Source organism: Pteropus vampyrus, unplaced genomic scaffold, assembly GCF_000151845.1.
Source record: "Pteropus vampyrus isolate Shadow unplaced genomic scaffold, Pvam_2.0 Scaffold8, whole genome shotgun sequence".
Classification (NCBI taxonomy): domain Eukaryota; kingdom Metazoa; phylum Chordata; class Mammalia; order Chiroptera; family Pteropodidae; genus Pteropus; species Pteropus vampyrus.
The window spans coordinates 14,027,915-14,034,396 of record NW_011888789.1 but is presented as its reverse complement, the minus strand read 5'-3'; positions in this window follow the sequence as shown (position 1 = coordinate 14,034,396).

Here is a 6,482-nt window from a genome sequence, read left to right as displayed (position 1 = left end):
CAATGCCATGGGTGCCTGAGTTCTTACCCTGACCGTGCCACAGACCATGTGACACAAGGCAAGTCACTTAATTTCTCTAGGTCTCAGTTTCTGCTCTGTCAGATGTGAGATAAAGATACTTTTACCACCATAAGCGAGTTTAAAATGTGGTCATGCTATGTGGGATCCAGCATTGTCCTGCTGGATTAATTTTCCAGTCATGTCCCAAATTGCCTAACCAGCCAAAAATCAAAGTTGGCAGCAAATCCATTCAACCTATTTTTATTTCACTGATAGTTCTTGGGGTGCTCTCTGTTTGAGCCTCTCGTATCACCAGGATGTGTTGGTGAGTTGCAGGCACAAATTCCCCAGAAAGAAGACAAAGATCAGTCTTGGGTGTGACACTTGAGTATATAGAGCTGGCGGCTGTTGAATAAATAATGCGCGTCTGTGAAATTACCATCGTGGGTGTTGAAGGCTGGAAAAGTGCTAAGGATCTGGAGATAAAAGCCTGAAATATTTAGAACTTGCTGCTGCTTTGGGAAGATCAGAGGAGAGATTTTCGTCCAGCAAGTTGAGGGAGTGTCATGCTTTTGGGAAGCGTGCTCCCTGGCAAAACAGGGATGACATTCTCCTGTTTCTCAGCTGCCTCCTAGTTCTACTATCTTTTTCAACATATACATGTCACCTTTCAGTGAGCTGGACATAGGAGCCCCTGGGATCGCACTGGGTCTTTGATCCAGCAGCACCTGGTGAATTGTATAGTTGGGGGTCTTTGTCAGGGGACTATGGAGCTGAGAGGTGACTAGAGAGATCACCCACATGAATATCAGAAAATGAAGGGTCTGGTTCCAATTTACAATCAAGGTCCTAGCAGTGGGGGATTTTGAGACAGTTCGGCTTCCTGCAGATGGAAAGGGTAAAAAGAAACCCAAAGGCCCTCACAGGGCTTGAATTTCAGGACCGCAGAAGCTTTGGAAGAGCCTTTAAAAATGTACTTTATAATATTCTGTAGGATTCTGGTTGATTGAAAATCAGCCAAGGACCAGCCAGATTGGAGCTCCATAATTATTACCTTTCCCTTGCAGAGATTTAAAGTGGATTAAGTGATTAGAAGTGCCTAATTGCGTATGGACTCCCTTTATGACACTGGCAGGTGAAGGCAGCTTTTAAATTATTGCTTTCTCCTGACCCCTCAAATCAAGTGCAGCAACCCAGGCAGGATCTGTGACAAAACTGGGCAGGTGGCGGCTGCAACTAGCTTTGCCTTCCTGTCCGTGAGATCTGGAATTCTGTCAGAGCCGCAAATCATTTCTCCTTTTGGCAAGTGGGAAGAAAGGAAGATAACTGGAATGCTTAATGATGACTAGAAGGCCCTTAGAGCAGATGCTGAAACAAAAATCTGATTAAAAATCTATGGAAAGATGGCTGGATTTGGAGTCAGGAGACATGCATTTGGAGTCCCTGAGACATGGATTTGAGTCTCTGTTCTGTTTACACTAGTTATGTGCACCTAATACTGACCTTCCCTTGGCCATGTCACATGGGCTTTCTGTGCCCCAATAAATACCTCCCAGGGTTGTTGTGAGGTTGATATAAAATCATTATGTGGAACTACTGAGTGCGGCATAAAACGCTCAGTCAGTATATTAGTTTCTGAGAAATCGAGGTTCAGCAGGACCATGCTCTCTCTGAAGGCTCTAGGTGAGGACCCTGCCCTGTTTCTTCTAGCTTCTGGTGGCTAATGGCGATTCTTGGCGTTCCTTGGCTTGATGCATAGCTCCAGTTTCTGCTTCTGTTTGCGTATGGCCTCCCCGATTTGCGTCCAAGTTTCCCTCTTCTTATAAGGACATTAATTATTGGATTAGGACCCACCCTAATCCAGAATGACCTCATCTTAACTTCATTACATCTGCAAAGATCGTATTTTCAAACGAGGGAGGTTGCATTCGCAAGTCCTGTGAGTTAGGACTTCGACACACCTTTTTTGAGAGACACAGTTCAACCCATAACGGTCGATAAATGTTGACTATTAAGATGATTATCTAGTAGCATTTTCTCAGACGTCCCACAGATGTGGTCTGACTAGAGGATGAGGCAGGGCTGTGGGATGGGGAAGCTCGGGACAAAGGTGCACTTGGTGGGAAGAGGAGGAGGTGGTGAACTCGCTTGGTCCCCCTGGGATGCTGCTGCCACCTGAAAGCACATTTCTTTATTTCTCTTAGTGTTACCTCCTGATCTAGCTAAGGCCTGGTGTGAAGATGGGGCTGCTGGTGGCAGAGGAAAGACTTTATACTGACCTCTCCTTCCAGACCTCTCCTGAATTACAGAGGTTTCATTTTCTAATTAGAGAGTGAAGTCCCTCCGTGGGCTCCAAGACACTGAAATGTCTGCACAAGTAGGTGTGTGCTGCCTGCCTCTCTCTGGAGAAGGCCTTGCTAGGACAGCCCAGAGGTGTCCTGGAGGTGCTCTTGGAGTTTTTTCCTTTGGAACTACCCTCTGGGCTCCCCTAATAATCTTAGGGATAAGATTTAAAGGATAGAAGCAGAAAGCGCGTTTTATTTTTGCTATTGCAACACTAGCTGACGTGCTTAGAATGGTGCTGAGTACTGAATACAGAGAAGAGAGAGTTCCCTCTCTATAGGCTCTCAGCCCATGGGAGGAGACAGCATTGCAAGAGAGCATTTCATCTGTTATATTTTGGTGTGCACAGGGAGCTAGGAGAACCTAGAAAGGGTCCCCTAACCCAGCTTGGGTGAGAGGAGGAGGGAGAATGTTCAGGAGATGATGCCTAAAACGTGGATTAGTGGAGTGATGAAGAGGAGTAAAGACAGACTAGCATTTAGCAAGACAGCAAGGGAAGAGTAAGAAGGGCACATTATCAGCAATGGCGAGCAAGCCTTTGGCATGGCTGGAATCTGTTGGCAATGCAGCCAGATAGGAGGCCTTGCCTGGTCCCCAGATGCATTTACATTTCAGTGGGAGTAAGCATTTGTCCAGGTTTCAAATCGGTTCTCATCATAAACTGTAAGAACAGCTAAGGTCCTGGAGGAAAGCCGGTCAGTAACCGGGGCCAGCTCCTGTTTTGATGTGTTCACTGCAAAAACACGTTATATGTACTACATTTTACCTTCGTCACACTGGCTGTTGGTCTAACGACGTCTCCCATAAACATCTCTTATTGTAGAACAAAATATCCTGTGATGTTGCTGCTCTTCTTGCCCCCTGACACCAGCATCCACTGGGGTTCTGTTGTGTACAGTTTATATTTTGTGGGACTCCACAGCAGATTAGCCAAGGAACTCCCCCGGGTGCCAGGTGGCTTGAAATATCTCATTAGGAATAACTGTGTGGGAAGAAACAATATTTTTAGCAATGGGTAGGAAGTGCTACAGAAATATGACTTATTTGACATTATGAAACTTCGACTCATCAGTTCAAGTCAGATGTTATGATCGTAACTGTAACCACATTGGGACCACAGATTGAAAGAATGGGAAATGGGATTCAGCGCTAGCATAATTCTCTTTCTTGCATATTATTAAACAGTGCAGAGCGCATCTCAGGATACAGCATTACCAGAAACAGTTCTCTGCTTAGTACTACACAAATGTTACTCTGAGATTAAGTTTTGGGATTCCTGGAGGGGTTTTCGAGCTCTGGGAACTGATCCAGTCTTGGAATTTCTGACGAGACGAGGTCTGTAGTTGGGGCTACCGTGTGAGGTCTGCTTCATGAAGAGGCAGGTGAGGAGAGATGTCACAGAGAGGATTTGCCAGGGGACAGACTCTGCAGAGTTTGGTGTTCAGGATGTTTACTAGAATGACTCCTGCAATGGGCACCCTTGGCAAGGAGGAACAGAAGTAGGATTGTGAAGTTGGGCTTTGGTGCAGGTGCAACAATCTTGACCGGCCCCACGGGGAGTTCTGGGGCTGAAATGGCCTGTCAGGATTTGTCCCATGTTGGGCTGCAGTGGTGGGGCTTTTTCACCCTTGCACTCATTGGTCATTGGGTATAGGCCCCTTTGAGTAGAAGTGTGACCTTGAGTGAGGTGGCTCTCTCAGCTAAGGGCATTTTTGAAGAGGCAAACAGCTGATGCCTGAAAGCCAACTCCAGTCCTAGCAGTTGGGGCAAGAAAGGGCATCTTTCTTCCTTGGCAGGGCACCTGGCCTGAACATTTCCCTGTTCACCACAGGAATATTTTTCTTAATGTGGGTCCAGACCATTCAGTCACTAAGAAAGTCATAGCTCATCAACTTTGGAAGACGGCCTATTATTTTGGGGTGGTGAGAAACAGGAATTGCTGCTTGTGATAGGAATTGCTTTGCTAGTGCCAGTTTTAGATGGAATCAGTACTTAAATTATTTTCCACTCTGACCCTAATATCTTTACATGACGCAGGTTTCTAGGCTTTATCATCACCTATAAAGTATGAGGATGTGGCAGAAGAGACAAGGCACATCCTAATCCAGATGCCAGCTCCTTCTTCTGCTCTCAGCCCCTCTCATGGTCCTCCTGGGACCTGACCTGGGAAGATGGTCTTTGTTGCATCACTGGCTCCCACAAGTCAAAGTCACGAGTATCGGGTTTTCTCAAAGTTTAAAAGGGTGCCTTTGGTTCCTCCCTGCCCAAAATGATTCTCAAAAGGCAGGCAGTAAATATTCCGGACTACAGTGAGGCATTGGGAAGGAATGTTATTGCAGGAGTTTGGTATTCTCATTTCACCCTTTATTTACAGGGTGAGTATGGGTAAGTCCTGTGATCTTTCTGGGTGCCTTTTCTGTGTTCTCCGTGAATGTGAAAGATTCAGTTAGATGATACCTAAGGTCATTTCTAATGTTATGATTTCTTTATTCCTGACTCCATCATGGGGTGGGGTCTCCTTCTCTCTCAAATCCACTCGGTTTCGGATTGCTCATGCTTCATGCCCCTTTTCTTTTGTTCTGTCTCAGCTTTCATCCTCTTTCCCACTGCCAGCCGAAGTGTTTGTGTCCCATTTCCTTGGCAGCCCTTCCACGACCCTGATCTGCTCTTTCACCAAGCAGCTCCTTTGTCCCAGCAAATGTGGAAGGAAACTTTGAGGGAGGCAGGGGTGGTGGCATTGATTTAAGGTCAGTCTGGTTTTAGTAGGTGGGCAGGATGGACTGAGGGGCTGACAATTCACTGCCAGGCTTGAGGCAAGGGTATAGCTAGAGCACAACTGAGGGGAGAATGAGGAGTGGCCTAGAAGGACATCACCCAGCCTGCATTGGATATGCCCACTTTTCCCCCTAAAACCAGAAACTGCTCAAGCAAGTGATGAATCTATAGGAATATAGTTCCATTTCCTGGAAACTGCCCAACCCCTGCTCACCTCAGCTGAAAAGTGAGAAGAATTGATACCGGGCAAGAATCTGAAAGTGTAGCTATGTTAAGGACTAGAATGGTGAGATATGTGCTTTTCCCCAACATCAGGGCTATGACCAGCCAACTAGGCTGTCATTTTTGGCGAGGAGACAAGAATCTGAAACTCTGATGTGTGGCGTTTGCTCATTACCAGGTTCCCCAGTGGTCATGACCATCTGCTCAGTTTGCCCCCTCACAAATGGCAAAGCAGATTTCACAAGACACTAGCACCACCACACCAGCGGGTGAGTAGGATGGATATGCTCAAAACTGGAGAGAAATAGAGTAGCCTTCCTAGAAGGTGCCAGTGGTGTTTGGAAAAGGACTTTTAATTAAAATACCTAAAAAGAGTCTCATAGTTGATGAGTGCACCAGTACACAGGCCTTATCCTAAAGCGATGATATTCTTTTCTATACATTCTTTGATTTTAGACTCATAAAAACCCCACATTCTGTTCAAATGAGGACTAGATTGGTACTTCCCTGAATGAGCATTCTTAGTGAGGTCTGGGGTGTTTAATGCCATTACCCAGAGCTCTGAGCAAGGAGGTGAGGTTAAAGTCTAGTCTCCCAAGCGTAAAACCCTTGGATGTCGCTGGCTTTTTCCAACTCCCTCATAAAGCATGTAAGAGCTGTAACTAGGTAAAAAGTACACTTCTGTTTCCAAGCCAGGTCAAGCTGCTAATATTTGAGTAGAGTTGGTTAAGGTAATGTTAGATAAACCCTGGAATCATGGCTTAATGCATTAGATGTTCATTTCTCAATCACATAAAGTCCAGTGGGCACCAGGGGTTGGTGACTTGAAGCTCTATTCCATGTAGGCTTTCAGAGACCCTGCCTTCTTTGACATGTGGCTTCCAAGGTTGACCAGGGCATCAATATCCAAACTGCAGAAAGGAGAGCAAGTAGAAGATCAGGCAGTAGGCTTTTAATGGTCAGGCCTAGGAGTGTGCATGTTACTTTTGCCCATATTCCATCGGCCAGAATTCAGTTATAGGACTCACTAACTGAAAGAGGGTGTGAGAAATTCAGCTTAATCTTTTATGGCTGGGGAAATGAACTATGTCTCCATTACAGAGTATGGAGGATTTGTTTTTAGAAAATCATCTCTCATTTCT